Genomic DNA, 17,404 nt, shown 5'->3' on the forward strand with positions numbered 1-17,404 from the left:
TCATATTATTATATGAAATAATTTTCATATTATTTCATATAGAGTTTTAAAAGTTGTTAAAAAGGGTTTATTCTTTAATTTTTCTTCTGCCTCTGAGTCTTTTATCGATAAAATTACATAGTTTCACTAAAAAAGATAATGAAAAACACATGCTTTAATTTTTATTCTTATCATGAAATAGATTATGTTTCAAACGTCAGAAAACATATAGCGTTACTAGCATAGTTGTAGCGTGTCGCTTGTGATATTTCTACAGTTTCGGTTGTGTGTGACATCCGTTTATAAAAATAGTTTGTTGATAAGCGGCCGCTTTGAGCTTTGCTAAACCAGCATAAATCGAAAGACTATATAAATTGCACTGATAAACATAATTTTTGTTTCCTAACATGCAATACGTGATTTTAATCTGTTTTTGATGCTGAAAACGAATATGAATTCTGAATCTCTCTATTGCCCACCATTATTAAAAAGTTTTTAAATTGTAATTAAATGTTTTTTTGTTTTTTTTTTTCAACGTATAGTTAGCATTTTAAGCTCCTATATTGTATTTTGTTAGCTCATTTTTTATTGTTTAACTTTGTTTACATAATTTGTAAGCTATAAATAAACAATACTAGACAAAGAATTAAATCGTATCATAGTCACATATTATGGCATTATGTACCTATGGTTTGGCGTGAAGCAAAGGATAATGTAACCGATTGTTACTTTTGTTTAACAAGTGTGTCTGGAATTTCTAAAACATCTTAAAATACTGTAAAATATCCTTTATTGCAATCTGTAATCAGGCTTGTACCTCACAGTGAAATTATTCCAGTTCCTGAGCCGCCTGTGAATATATGTTTCGAAAGCAGCGATGAAGAAAACAACAATGATTTTGATTTTGAATTGTCTTCCAGTAAGCCACATCTTATATTATCACAAGATGAATTAAATGATTTGGTTAGGGATTTAGATTTATCAAAAAATCAAGCTGAACGGTTAGGATAAAGACTCCAAGATTGGAATTTACTTTAAAAAAATTTCGAAGCCGACAAAAACAACATTCTCAATACTTTATTGATGAAAATAATTTGGCTTATTGCACAAATATTGATGAGCTTATGTTGCACTTAGACAATTTCATAAACCTTAGGACTGGCGCCTTTTCATAGATTCGTCCAAGTATAGTTTAAAAGTGATTCTACTACACAACGGTAACAAATATCCTTCGATACCAATAGCCTATGGTATTAATTTGAAAGAGACATACGATGTGATAAAGACGTTCTTGGAAAAATAAATTATAAAAACATAGCTGGAACATATGTGGTGATTTGAAAGTTATTGCTATTTTGTTAGGCATGCACTCAGGCTATACTAAGTACATGTATGTGTTTTCTTTGCGTATTGGACAGCCGAGCTGCGGATAAGCATTATGTTACCAAAGAGTGGAAGAAATGAGACAACTCCAAATGGGAAAAATATTATTCATGAGCCCTTAGTTGAACCCAAGAAAATATTTTTATTCCCTCTCCACATCAACCTAGGACTAATTTTGTAAAAGCAGTGAAGAAGGATAGTCCCGGATTTTTGTACTTAAGGTAGAAATCAGATAAAGTAGGATTATTTTATTTTATGTGAATTAAGATCTATAATCAGTAAAATATATTACTTTGAAAGATAACGGAATTAATTAGATCCTACATTTGACGTTCCGAAAATTTCATTAGATCTGCAGTTCTAGGTTAAAAGAATATTTATGTATTTAATTTAGTTACATGTAAGTTCAAAAAATTGAAGAATGTCAGTGCGATCTGTTTATTCACTCATTGCTTCATAGCCGTTTGAGCTTATCGAGTAAAAGATTTTATGGGTTAATAAAGATCTTCAGAGATTCCTTTTAGTCGCCTAAATAAACCTGTTTGCGTCGATAAAATAAATTTGCCATAATCTGGGTATGTTATTTCAAATTTTTATTGCTCCTTAAATTTTGTTTGCGAAGTTTCTTTTTTTTTATTACGCGGTTTGATGACGTCAATTTGATCATAGGATTACTGTTAGTGTGTGATTCCTATCCTACTCGTATTGTATCTTTGCCAATAAGTTTGTAGTTTAATAAATTGTTTTCTGGTTACTGAGAACTGAAAGAAATATTGTATTCTTTATTTATTTTTCTTTCTTGTTTTTGTTATATCTATGCTATTTCATTTCATTATTGAGATTTTTCTTTAAAAAAATTAAAAGAATTTTTTGATTCGATTTTAAGCTAATCAATTGCTTATCGCTGATTTGCGTGCGAGTAAGAAACCAATTTTCAAAAATATGCGTTGTTAACAGGAAACTAGCTTTTTTTCTTTATATTCACCCAGTTTAGGTGTTTTTAACCAGCCGTATCTCAATTATCGCCAGTTTTTTTAATATTATCAGTTCGAATTTACCACTATTTTAATTTTTGAAAATAATCATCACTGACCGAAACAGAAAATAATATGATTAAAAACGATAACTGGAAAACAGATGATACATAAAACTCAACAGTGAAGCGAGTTCAAAAAGATTTGGCAAGTAAATAAAGCATATTTATATATTTTTGTGTATTTTCACAGGGGGATCATTTCGTACAATTTGAAAAGTCGAAAGGGTACGTTTATTAAATTTGTTGAATAGAAATTTCATTGTGAATTAACTTCATTATTTTTTTAACAGTTATTATGAATTGATTCAAATTAATCATCAAAAATATAATGCAACTATTATTACATTTTAAATATTTGCAAACGGTTCATAAGGCCTTCCTTCTGTGATAATGTTTCAAAAAATTTTACGTTGAATGCACTGTATTTTTATTTAATTTTTTCACTCTAAATATACCGCAAAATTTGTGTTATAAATTAATATAATAACTATTAACATAAGCTTTTAACTATTTATTTTATTTTTATTCATAAGTATTAAAAATAACCTTGTTATTTATTATGAAAAACTCCTGTTTCCGAATACTCATTCTTTCCCTCGTTTTATTATTATTATAAAGATTCCGTTATATGAAGTTACTTCTATTTCGTTGCTGATAGGTTTCTGTTCTGTCCAGGTTCCGTTACGGGAAGCTATAATCGAATGTAGTGTTTCAGTTTGTTATAAATAGTTAGCTTGCTAAACTTAGACACGAGTTGTCGTATATTGCCTTTAAACGTGTTTTCGAATTTGAATGAACGCGTACTTATCCGATCCGAAATTCTTGTACTTCAGGTTTAATTAGTTTAATTAGGATTACTTTTTGTGAATTCATATGTTTTATTATTCTGTAAAATGTAGTACTTTGAAATCTAATTGAATTGATTAGCAGATCCTACAAGTGACGTCACGAAAATTTCGTCGAATCAGTATTATAGCTCTCGGTTAAAAGATTATTTATGTATATAATTTAGTTATCTGTTAAGTTCAAAAAATTGAAGAGCCCGGTAACCTCCGCGCGAATTGTCAAAACTCTACCTACTCAGCCACGGAGGTCAACAATTAACAATTAATATATTATTATTACATTTATGTACTTATATATTTGAATAAGTCGTCATATTTGCGGCAGAATATAAAATTTATGTTTTATGTATGTTATAGTGACCATCAATAAAAAATGAATTTCGAGATTTAATATACATAATTACGTAATATTGTACGTATTTTTATATTACATTATTTTATGATATACATACTCGCTTATTTTATATCTTAAGCAGCATAATAATAAAAAATTAAAAATTGCGTACAAGATTTTTAGTAAGAAATATTTTTAAATAAATAATAATGATTGCAATTTTTAAATCGTTTTTTTATATTTTCATGAAAAAAAATCGCATTAAAAAATTCACTCACAATACATTAACACTTCCGATCTGTTTATTCCTTCGTTTACTTATTGCTTTATAGCCAGTGAGCTTATCGAGTAAAACATTTTGTGGGTCAAAAAAGATCTTCAGAGAGTCCTTTTAGTCGCCTAAATAAATCTTTGTGTAGATGAAATAAATTTACCATAAACACGATCTTCCCGGATGTGAAAAGTAAGATTTTTACAAGTAAAAATCTTGTTTACTTTTGATGATGATCCCATCATCAGCGTAATTGATATTTTTTATCCAGTTAATCCGAATATCAACCAACAGTACGTTTAATTTTTGTTAAAAATACTGGTTACAGGCTTTACCAATATAATGTGTAGCCTATACGCTACATTAAAAATATAGTTTAAACTGTTGTGCGTATCTTGCAGGCTAAAAATTTCTATTCTGTACCTAAACTGCCAAAATGTGGAAATTTGCTATCGATAGGTATAGTAATAGGGAAGATCATTAGTTTTTTTCGGATTACTGGAGCTGTCATTTATATATATATATATATATATATATATATATATATATTATATAGGTTACCTAAAAATTTAATAATGTATTATTTAGAATTATAAAATTTTTAAACAATAAACGGAACCGAATTTCGTAAATATTATGTTATCAGAACTTTCTTTAAACCTTTCAGTCACCATAAAAAAACAACCCCAGTAATAACATCAGATTATGCCAGGATGTAGAAGAGCAGCGCCATCGGCTGCAGGTAAACGCAGCAGTACTAGTAAACGTTATGAAATACGTCAAAAAAATTATACTTATTTAATTTAGTTCGGTTTTTCGTATAAAAAGAATATACTTTTTAATAATTCGGCATCATTGAAAAAAGTGTACTATATATTCGTACTGCCCAAAGTAAACTTTTTTTGATACCACACATTTAAAAAAGAATGGATTTTGTTTCTACGAATTGTTTCTCGGGTCTTAATTCTTAAAAAAAAACAAAAACCCTTAATTTAAATGTTAATAATTTTTAATAGTGACTTTTCCAAATTTTCTATTTATTGGATACTAAATTTCTTTTTTCCTTGGAACCGATCCGTTTGAGTTTTTGTTGATTGTACAACCATATATGAATATCACTATTAGGAGTGATTTTAATTACGTATTTTCTCAGATAGGATAGGAATTTCGTTCTTTGAATATAAATTATACTAATAGAGAAAATGATTAACCTTTGAAAATCCATTTCCAATAAATTCAACTCTGTGATTGAAAAGGGTTAAACTTTTTTCACCACAATTGATCATATACGAAAACCCAGTCGGTATATTTACTTAGAACAAATGAAAAAAAGATAACCTCTAATTTTAATATTAAAAGCAGCGTTTTTGAAAATGGAATACTTGAATTTAAACCGGGAATCAGTATTATATTGTATTGTATGTTCTAAATATAAATTACATAACAAGAAAACGCTCAAAATTCATTTATAAAAGCTTTTTGCTTAAAATCTAAAATGATTCTTAAAAGTTCTTCGTATTATATATAATTAACTAGTTTCAATTAAAGAAATAGTAAAGTGTATATAAACAAAATAATAAATACTAATTTACTATAACTTTAAAAATGGATAATAAATGTTACTAATATAATAATAAATATAATAAAAATAAAGCAGGTAAAAGTACAAAATGGTCGTGATTAGGCGATCCCGATCGAAGTCATGTAAAAACCCGTAATAAAACTAATTGGGTAATGACAGTTTCCAGTCAGTGTTGTGCTACTATGATGTGGGTGGTCTTCTATATTTATGAGCCTAATAGTCTTTTATTCTAATTTCAATCTTTTTTTAGTTTCCCCTATGTATTTTAAATTGCAGTAATTGTCTTTGCAATTCGATTTAATAAAAGCTCGCTATTTCGGTGTGTATAGTTTTATATTTAGCGTTCCGGTGGGCAGAGGTCAATTTCCTAGACGTAGCTACTCACGGTAATATTTAAGTTATAATATTTTTAAAAAAATGTTCTATTTTGTTGTTGCACAGAGGGTGATGTGTAATTTTTTACCATTCTTACACCGGTCTTGCTTCTCTGTCAGCAGTAAGATTGTTTTCTCGTCTTTCTTGTCGATTCTTTTCCGTATTACGTCAATAGCATACTCCTCTAGTAAAACCATTTAACTCAGCCGTATGCTTAGTAAAATACATTTATTCCCGTTTCAATAGTTTTAAATACATTTTTTAATAAATAAAATTAAACAAATAATAATAATAATAAAGTTAATTAAAGTAAATACGCGTAAAAGTTTAATCCAAATAAGAACTATAACTCAACCTCAACATTACAGTCAAATTTAAAGAAAAATTTGTTTGATAATATTGTTACACTTAAATCAATCTTAGAAAGACGTGAGTTAGGTCGAACGACAACTCTCTTTGTAAAAGATAATACTTTGTAGATACAATACTTGTATGAAGTTTTAAACAAAGGAGGTTATCTGTTCAACTGTTTTATTTGTTATAGTTTTATCTGTTTTTAGTTGACCCCAGTAAAGTTAATTGTATTTTAAATTTTATTCCAAGAAATTAATAATAAAAAAAGTAGAAACAAAAAATAATCATTTTCTCTATCGAATTAAGTTTTCTTAAAAACAATTCTCTTTAAAGTTAAATTAAATTAGTTAGATTAAATTTTTTTTCATTAAATTCTTTTTTTTTACAAGAAGCATATTTTAATCGAGACATCAAAAAATTTCAATGTGATGATTATCTGGTACCTTCATTATTTTTCAGTCACGTTGAGAAAAATTGGCATTTTATTAACCTAATATTAAAAAAAAATAAGTTTTGCAAAAAGCTATTTATTTATTCACGTCTGGGATTACATGCAGACAACCATTATTACATTGATATTCTTGGTACAATTACGTAATACAAATTATGTTTACTCTTCAGTAAAGTATATATTTTAAAATATATTTGTTCATTTTGTTATTTGTATATATGTGTATGTGTGTTTCCCCCATTAATATCGTTTAAAATTTTATTATATGTCTAAAGAGATACGAGTTCTGTAAATAAAGTAATGAGACTGGTTCAGAAAAATGTTTATTTACAATCCAATTATACCTGGACTCTTATCACCTTCGAAATAGTTAGTCCCTTGGGAAGCTACGCAACGCTTCAAACGGTTTTCCCACTTTTCATAGAAGTGATATCACTCAGAAACCGGAATATCCTTCAGATGGTCGGTTACATTTTTTTAAATGTTTTCTCCTGTTCCAAAATGGTGTCCTTTGAGGTGGTTTTTTAAAGTCGGGAACAAGAAAAAGTCGCAGGGATTCAAGTCAGGTGAATAAGGTGGTTACGGAACTACAGAATTGTTTTTTTTTTTTTGGCAAAAACTCATTAATTGAGAGTGCAGTTTGAAAAGGTGCATTGTCATGATGCAGCATCCAGTTGTCTGATGGCTGGTCTCACGCGGGCAACTCTTTTCCGCAGTCTTTCTAGAATTTCTCGGTAAACATATTGATTTACTGTCTGTCCTGTAGGCAAAAACTTATGGATAATGCCATTACTATGGAAGAAACAAATTACCATAGTTTTTTAATTTTGATTTGCTCATATTTGCTTTTTTCGGACGTGGTGAGTTTGAAGTGTGTCACTCCTTGCTCTGGCGTTTTGTTTCTGGGTCGTACTCAAATATCCAAGATTCATCACCAGTAATAACATTTTTTTTTAGAAAATCAAGATCAGTTTTAATTCCCTCTAGAAGATCGTGGCACACTTCTACCCTGGTTTTTTTCTGTTCAACAGTGAGGTTTTTTAGGACCAATTTTGCACAAACTTTTTTCACGTCCAATTCATTTGTCAAAATTTGATGGACTGTGTAATGGTTCAAATTCAGTTGTTCTGCAATCATTCTGAGAGTTAATCACCGGTCGTAACGTATTACGTCTCTGATTCGCTGAACATTGTCGTCACTTTTTGACATTAACGGTCTTCCAGAGCGTGGATCTTCCGTAACTGACGCTCGTGACAGAGCGTCATCTCCATACTCCCTTTTCAATTTTGGAAAAGTTTCAGTAGCATTCTCACTGAGTTTAACACAAAACTTGATTGCACAGCGTTGCTCATAATTAGTATCACTCATTTTTGTAACGCCCAACAAAAACTCATTTCACGAAAGGTTTCTTTACGTCTCACGTGGCTAAAATATTAATACCTAATATAAATCAGCTGTTCATATAACATATGCTTATTAGTAACTTCACAGAGTTGCCACTTTGGCTACCAAAAAAAAGGTTGTTCCTTACTTTATTTACAGATCTCGTGTGATTATAAGGAGAAAAAAGTTACGTGAGTTTCATCTGGAAAAATTTCAGTATTGCTTTAATAATAGAGGGGAACAAAAAAGAATTTTTTTTATCTCTGGAAGAAAATATGTGATTCTGATAGTGTTTTTTCTCCTGTATTCAAATATGTTATCGGTTTTTCCTCATCATGCGAGGTTTCCGAGAGACAGGTATTTATAATTTCAAACATTTTAATACTTTCTGTATTCTTAACTGCACAGTATTCAAACATTTGACACGCCTAGAAAGTAAGAAATGACGATTTTCTGCTCTATTTCGCCTGTGGGGCATCCCGCTTGATGTTCCAACAAGAATCCGCCAGCATATTAGGATTCCATTTGCCTTGATACCTCTTTACCATAGCTGAAATCTCCTGTAAAAGTGATCCCCGTGCTCATCACTCACTGCACCAAGATTTTCCGGGAAGAAATTTAGGTGCGAGTGCAGGAAGTGTACTTTTAAGGACATATTACAACCCAAACTTTTATAAAATGTTATAAGATCAATATCACGGTAATTTTCCACCTTTCGATTTCCCAAAAAATTCTGATTAACACTTTTCAATGCTACCCAAGCTGTTTTCTCCAGTGGAATCAATAGTTCCTCAAACTTTTCATCATGCATTAGTGTTCGTATTCGTGGACTCACAAATATTCCTTCTTTAATTTTTACATTACTAATTTTAGGAAACTTCTGTTTTAAATACATGAAACTAGAAGTATTGTCCATGGCCTTGACGAAATTCTTCATTAATCCTACTTTGATATGTAACGGAGGTAGATACACATTTTTAGGATTACACAGTAGATCATGTTTCACATTTTTCTGTTCAGGAATGGGCGATTCGCGTTTAGGCCATTCTTTTCTAATGAAATGGTTTTTTCTGTCCCTACTATTTCATTCACGCAATAAACAACAGTACTTTGTGTAACCAAGCTGCAGATTAAGAATAGTGCTGTTACCTTCAAATCACCACAAATATTCCATTATACATTGCATATTGAAGCTTTTCCAATATAAATTCAAAGTTTTCATATTTTCTTTCATACTAGCAGAATGAGTCACTGGTACTGATGGGAGTTTATTGCCATTATGCAGAATCACAGCTTTTAAACTAATTTAGAGGAATCAATGAACAAGCGCCATTCTGTTGGCGCTTGTTCAAAGTTCTCCATAAGAGAAGAAATGTCATTAGAAAATACGAAGCCATTTTCTTCAGAAAAATAGTCTTTAAATTCAGAATAATGATTACAATATGAAGATTCCATCCTTTTAGCCTGGAAGTAAGCATTTCAGACTGTTTTTTTGGATAACTTTAAATCTCGTATGAGGTAGTTAAGATTTTTTGAGGCGGTAAATGAAGCTCAGATGAACTGCTTTGTTCAAAGGTTGTATCACCAGAAATTGTTTCTTTTTCTTCCTTACTTCCATCAGACTCTGAGCTCTCTCTCTCTCTCTCTCTCTCTCTCTCGCTTTATCGAATGTCGCATGTTCTGGTGGCTTTGGTATCGGCAATTCTCGCAGTGTGTAACCGGTCTCATTGCAGATTGCTAATTAGGGTACACCACTGTATGTTTTGACTTTGACGTAATCCCTTTAATGTTTGTTAAGCAGAAATAACTGTCAGAGTGATCTTCGGGTTCTCTCCAAATCATAGGGATAATAAATGGCGTGTGGCATTTTTCCATGCAGTGAACCATAGAACACGATAAACAACAGATACGAGGGGCCCAGGCCCACGTTTGGTCCCCGACTTTACACCCAAATTAAAGTTCATAACACATTTTTACTAATGGAGTAAGGTTTCGCCTTTGAGACTTGAGCGTCACTTCACCAAATGCATAACAAAAATTGTTAGGATGTTTTAAACAAACTCTAGATATTTTGTAATTAACGACTTATTAGAAGAAATAAAGCGGTAAATATGTAATACACAATAATTCAGACACACAAAGTACTCACAGTGACGTGTTTACTGATTCATTACTATACCACAACTTTCATCGATCTGATGAATGTGTGCTACACTAGATCACGTTTGTACGTGTCTATACACGTCTGAACCTGCACAGCAGTAGCAACGCTACCCTTTGAGTTAGCTCATTTGGTTCCATCATATTTACAATGCTGTAGGAGCTTTTACTTGACAATGGGTAAATGGGCGAAAAAAGTTTTAAAATATTTAAAAAAATTAAAATAACAAAAAAGCTGTAGGATGGAGATATTTGGAATACATATTTGAAAACTGCATTAAGTACGCCTGTTGGTACTCGTGAAACAGAAATCATGTTGACCAGTGTAATTTATCAAGAGTATTAGCTTCGTTTACAGTAAAACATTACTATTAATAATAGCCAGCAAATACTTATATTTTTTTTAAATTTCTGGTTACATATACATTACATTAAAAAACTTTTGCATACAAAAGTCATATGTTTATTTTTTTAAGTTATTTTTCTTTCGATAGATAGTGCGATTAGTATAGTAATCTACATTTTTAACAAACGAAAAGAAATAGTCAGAGTTTAAGTACAAAATATTAAAAGTAAGTAAGTATTGTTGGAGCTAAAACCAATTTTTTTCGTTTTATCTTTTTTAAAATTTGTGGAACGTTTTCTCGAAAAAAGTGTTATCACACTTTGCAGACAGATCAACCAACATTGATGGGTTTCTTAATGGATTTATTTGGTTTAACTTCTCTCTCAGTAGTATAATCATTGGAGTAAAATCACAAATGTAAATAGAAAAATCATTAAACAATAGGCTACAATTTTGACAGATGTATTATAAAAGATTGTTAAGTGCATTAATCGATTCCGTTATCTTTTTAGCTGCACCACAAAAGCTTAATCTTTTGATTTTTAGAAAAATGGATCAACTAGTATTTGGAAACTGATAATGCTACAAAATATCCAAAAAACATGTCAAGCGTTATTGTAATTTAGTACGATACGACACTCGCCTAAAATTTGCCAAACAAAATTAGTAAACACGATCAGAGCTCCACCTACTTTCTAAACAAGACCGGTCATGTTTCCCCCTCCAATACGTATTTATTACCGATAAAGTTAAGATAATGTGAGTACATGACGTCTCTTCATGTTAGTACTGAATTTTTATAGACCTGTTTGCGATAAAAATTAATGTTCTAAATAAACATATAAAAGCGAAAACGTTATAATCTACGGATCACTTTATTCAGTATAAAAAACTGGTAAAATCAATCGTATGGAATTATTACACGGTTCTTCTAGGTAAAGATAGTTAACGTCTGACGATTCACTTGGTCCTCATTTGGAAAATTACCCCGCAGTTTTTTGAAAGTCAAATGAAAAATAATTGTTAATTATTTTTTATAAATTTGAAGGTTGTTAAATGTTCAATAACGGCTGTTATTTCTGTAAAAAAAAAAGTATATTATTTATTAGTTTAATATAATAACACCGAATGAGAATGCCTTATTAATTTTTTCATCAAATACAGTTCCTAGTGCCACAAAAATATAACGACACAGAAACAAGTCTTTTTGAGTTGAAAAACTCAGGATAATTAGGGAATTGTTTTGCTAGTTAATCACTTCACAAAATTTATCCCCTGAAAGGATCTCTTTCAAAAAATTTTTATATAATTTTAGGAATCTGAATTTTTTCGTTGATTTTAAGAGTTGTTAATTAACTCTCTTGTATTTTTCGTTATTGATTTTTTAATGAATAAAGATTATCTAGTGTTGAGTTGTTTTTATTTTAGTACAATTCTTACTAACACCGTAATTGTGCGTTTTATTTTCTATTTACTATAAGTAATGCTATTACTATTAGTTTTTATAAACGAATTTATATCATGTGTGGACAAATGATAGTAAAATTAAGGTTACTGTTAAAAAGAATTTAGTTTGATTTTTTTTTCTAATTACATTGTTGCTATGAATATGTATTGCTATCCTGTCCGAGTCGTCGTCAGAAAAAATTCGCATGAACAAATAAGCATGGGTGATTAAATTATTAATAACTGCAGAACATTTACTCCGATCGCAAAAATGTATTAGCCGGCACAGTTTTTATTCAACTATTCGTTGACTAGGAGTTACCTTGATGAAATTACAGTATTACGTGCAATACCCAGATAAAATTCTTATCACGACCTTCTAATTTTTTTATGGATAGATTAGGGCAAACTTAGGGATGAACAGATCAAACTATTGAATGTCACTTTTTTAAATATGATAAATCGTTACTACTGCTGATAAGCTTGGAGCTTATTCCACTATCGACGGTATAAGAATCTCCTTAAATCGGAATCTGGGGGCCTAGGCCGGTCCTATAAGATTTTTCCGATGTTTAGCTTGGTTTGTTTCTTCCAGTTGCATATCAGTTTTCAAAATAGTTTTACTTAAATTTTTAAGCATTAGTTAATGTTCTTTGAAGGTTTAATTCAACCAGAAGGTGATAAAAAATTGGAAAAAACTATATTCTTACTTTGGTATATATTTTTGTTAAATTAATAAAAAGTAATGATTATGAAATAAAACGAAAAAAGAGATTTTTTTATGATATAAATTTGATTCTTAACTTCATAAATTTTATTTGACTCGTTTCGAATTCAGTTTTAAGACTAAAAAAAAGGTAAAAAGTAATAATAATATTGACTTCAAAAATGAAATACTAAAAAATAAAATTTATTCAATTAGTTGATTAATTTCAAGTTTTTGAAACCGGCGCCAAATTTAGAATAACTATCAACAACTTGACAATCCTTAATTTGGCAGTAACTTAAGAAATTGAAGCGTACTATTTTTAATTTTTAGGTTGGTTGTATTAAAGTCCGTTTTAATAATCTTATATTATTTTTATGTGGATAATCCTATGTAAAAAGGTCTCTGTATGAAAAATAAATTTGAAAGAAACATCATGTAAACAGATTACTACTGAGCTTGAAGAAAGGCCTTGAAATGCGGATTTATGGTTCTAAAGTTTTTTTTTTAAGTAACCGATTAATTTTGTGATTTTATACTAATTTTCTTGAATCTTAATGTAAGAATAATTTAAATATCAAAATAATATATCGTACTTTTCAAAAATCCAATATTAATCTGCGTTTATTTGAAAAAACGTAGTTTGTGAGTATAAAGGAACTTCTTATATAAAAGAAAGAATTATCGAAATCAGCCCGTATGGTGAAGAGAGTAAGGCTTGGATATACATTAAAATAAAATGCAGGTCGAAATGAAAATTTCCTTCTCTTTTTTAGTCGTTTAAACAAATAAATACGCTTGTAACCTTTTCAGTTCCTTTTACGAAGTAAAAGAAGTATTGTGATCGCGAAAAATCTCGGGTTTTCAGATTTTGACCATCCCTGAATCCATTTTGATTAGTTGCGGCGTGACGTCTGTACGTACTATAATAAGTGTTACTTATTTTCATTGGTTCCAGAATTATAGCCGAATAAAATTTTAATTAATGAAATATTTGGATCTTAGACGGGTGAGACACATCGGTTCAAATCCGACCATCTCCTTTTTTTAATTTAAATATATTAATTTATTAATAATTATTAACCCTTGATTTAAAGAAAAGTTTTGCAATAAATAATGATTCAATAACAATAAAAAAAAATTATGAAACAAATCAGAAGTACTAGTGAAGTAAAATGTTTCTACTATTTTAGATATTATTATGTAGTCTTCATGTTGTTATAGGACAAAATATTCGTGTGTGTTACATACGTATTATTTAAGAATTGGTTGTATTTCAGTACATGTACATTTTTATGAAGTTTCTTCTATTGAAGAATTAATAAATATATATATTTTTTTTTACTGTTTTTGTCGAGTTGAATAATTTAAAAACTGTAAACTTCACTTTTCTGAGGTTATTTTTATTATTATTTTTGAGTACAGTCTATTTATCAATTAATTTTGTCTGTATATTAGAGTATTACTTATTATTATAATGTTATTTCAACTAAAAATTACGATGTGTCCGATTTCTGGTACCAGTTATGTGGAATGTGCGAAAATACATCAGTGAGATAGTCGAAAATGTTTTCTGTAATTGTAATAAAATGTTTAGATATTGGTACTGTTGTTTTATAAAATATTCAGTTCAGAAGTTGCAACCTGTCCTTGTTTATTGGCAAATATTATATTGTTGGTTTAATTATTGAGTAGTTCCGTAGTTGCAACGATTCGGCTTTTCAAAAGCATTACTTGGCTGGCCATTTGCACCTAGCTTTTATTATTTATTAACACATTAATTTTTGAGTAGGTATGAAAATTTACTTCCTACCGGGATTTTATCTTAGAAAATACTTGTAATCTTATTTATCTTTCTCAGATTTCTTGGATGATGAGGCGTTTTAGAGGTAAACCTGACATTCTGTCACTGGATGATTTACGTAAATTTAACTCGCATTAAAAATTTTATGAACTCAAAATTTTAAAAATTAATATTACGTCAATAAATAATAGTATTTAATTTGATGCTTAGCGATAACGGTTGCTTCAAGGTAATTGAATCACTAATAAGTGTTTGTATAATACTACTCGTACGTTTTAATAAAGTAATTTGTTGACTTTTAACTCACCAGTAACTGCTGAGTTCAAGCAGTGTAATATAACATATTGTTTCACAACAGAAAAGGCTACATGAATTTGTTGCTTTATAAGTCAGTCCTTACAGTAAACAGAGTGAAGGTTTAACAGATCGGGCTGAATATTGTCTGGAATTCAGTGGGCTTGATATACTGAGTAATATGCTTGTTGTACTATCAGTTATGAGAGTAATTTTGTAATTCAAATCTACAGTCGTTAAGGTTATGATCCGTAACATGGATACAGCTTTTAGCTTTTACAATCAACGAGTCCAGTTTTTGTACCAATTCTGTAAGACTGATGTGAGTCAATGAGATCAGACTGTAGTTGAATTTTTGTGGTTGTACCTCAATATTATCCGTACATATATGCAACCATATAAATTCAACAACAATCTGAGCTCGTTCACTCACATCAGTCTTATAGAATTGCTACAAAAACTGGAATCGTTGATTGTAAAAGATATATATTCTAGCAGCAAAATATAAAAATTTATAAAAAAGACTTATTTTTATATATTTATTGTTTATTTTTTTCTCTTGTTTACCGCTCTCACAGAGGTCTAATTCAACATAACCTATAAAATTATTTAAAATAGATTGAAAAACCTTTAAAAAAATAGAATATAGTAACATATGTTTACGATCTCGGTCACTGATAAGAGTTAATCTTCTACTATTGCAATCTGTGGCAGATAATAGAATTATTTTTATTGATATTATAACTTTAATATACTTCTAAATCTAAACTAAAAAATTTGAATTAAATTTACATTTTCCTTAATGCAATATCACGTTCAAACATGTTATATCTCATTGTTTTTATTATTTGTATTCAATCATAGAGTAAGGAATTTAAATTGATTTTTCCTTAACTATATATTTTCATGATATTTATATTTGAACATGTATGTTTATTTAATTTATTATGATTAGCATAATTCATTCGACTTCTTTCGTCGAATTTGTTTTTTACCAATGAATTTTTTTAAATAATGTTAACTCAATAAAGCAGTTACGTAATAAAATAAAACAGAAATAATTTACGCTTAAATGACAAAATTGGATTTGTAGCCAGCCGGCTCTCTCTTTTTTTTAATGAATTCATGTTTCTTTAAACAATAAAGTGCGAAAAATTTGTGACGTCGCTACCACGGGTTATTGGAATCGGTGATTTTTTAGTAAAAATTCTACAATGCTTTTAATGTATGTTGCAAGTTAAAGTTATCTCGCAATACTGTCAATATTATGATTAATAACTATTTACGAGTTTCGTTTGCGTATTTTTAGTGATTTTTTTATGGGAGAAAGTACTTTTTTGTAGTGGTTTATTTTTTACAAAAACTGATCGTGATTTTTTCGGTATCTGTTAAATTGGCTATGTTCGTTGTATAATATTCGTGTAATTTGATGAGATATCTCGAACAGACTGTTCGATTTATTTGATAATTAATTTTATGTTTTTCATTTAGTTTTACATATATCTAGAATGTAGGTTTGTGCTGAACTCTGAATTTATGATTTTTCGAAAGTGATTTTTAAATAAATTCCTATGTATTTAACCCTAAAGTTTCTTTTACACACCTGCAGACTTGTTCGTAGTTGTAACGAAAAAATGTACATTCACTTACTTAACCGTTTTTTCCTCTATTTTATTTTTCATTTATTACCGATTGGTATTTTAAATTAATTAATTTATTATAATCTTTATATAACTTTCAAATTTGTTATTATCAAGAATGAAATTTTACGCTTTTTGAAAGGTTGTTTCTTATTTATTATCACATTTTAAGATATGTAGATATAAACCAATCAAACTCAATGGAGATACAATTTTTTGTTAAAGATCCAACATTAAAAATTGTACGTACCAATAAAGGTGTGCAATTTTTTCTGCGTTTTTATAAGAATATAATATACATTATGTTTCTCGTAAAAAAAAAAAAATCAGGTTAAATAGGATATTCTGCATATCGTGGTTATTAATTTTATTAAACCTCAAGAATATAACAATTTGATTGAGTAAAACCTCCTTTTGAAATTACAAAAATGTTTTCTCTGAAAATTAGATTACTGTAATGTATGTCTAAATATACTACTAAAATGTATTCTTAACGAGAAAATCATGAAAAGACTGTTTTTCTCAAAGGAAATCAGACTAATAAAAACATCTTCTACAAGAATTTCCATTTGGGTTCAGCCAAACGTTTGAATTTGATTTTGTATCTAAGAATGACATACATTTAATAATTCCACACTCGGATTAAATTATCTTGAAGAATAGATGAAACTTTTTTTTTATTAAGAAAAAATGCAATTAATTTACTTAGCCCGTTATGAGTCATAGCAGTCCCCTAACTAACAAGTTCGACTGAGATGTAAAGAGAAGCACTTTTCTGCTTCAAAAATTGAAGTAAGGGAGGGCGTGCACTGCGTTCAACTTGGTAAATAGTAATATTATAACTTTAAAAAAAAAAGAATTTGATGTCAAACCATACGGAACCATATTTGATGCCTATGTACGTTTACTCAACTTATTTACTTTTTATCTGAAGCATAGACCCTCCACGGAGCCGCCTAGTCGTATTCTCTGGCAGCCTCTTCAGTTTATTCTGACTTTCCTTGTTACCCGATTT

At 29.3% G+C, this 17,404-nt stretch overlaps 1 protein-coding gene across 10 annotated transcripts in view; it reads left to right on the top strand.

Moving 5' to 3' along the window:
- The window catches only part of LOC142334065 (uncharacterized), a 191,664-nt gene that overhangs the window by 103,991 nt on the left and 70,269 nt on the right, over positions 1–17,404 (top strand). The window lies entirely within an intron of this gene.

The sequence above is a fragment of the Lycorma delicatula genome, chromosome 1, assembly GCF_047948215.1.
Source record: "Lycorma delicatula isolate Av1 chromosome 1, ASM4794821v1, whole genome shotgun sequence".
Classification (NCBI taxonomy): Eukaryota; Metazoa; Arthropoda; class Insecta; order Hemiptera; family Fulgoridae; genus Lycorma; species Lycorma delicatula.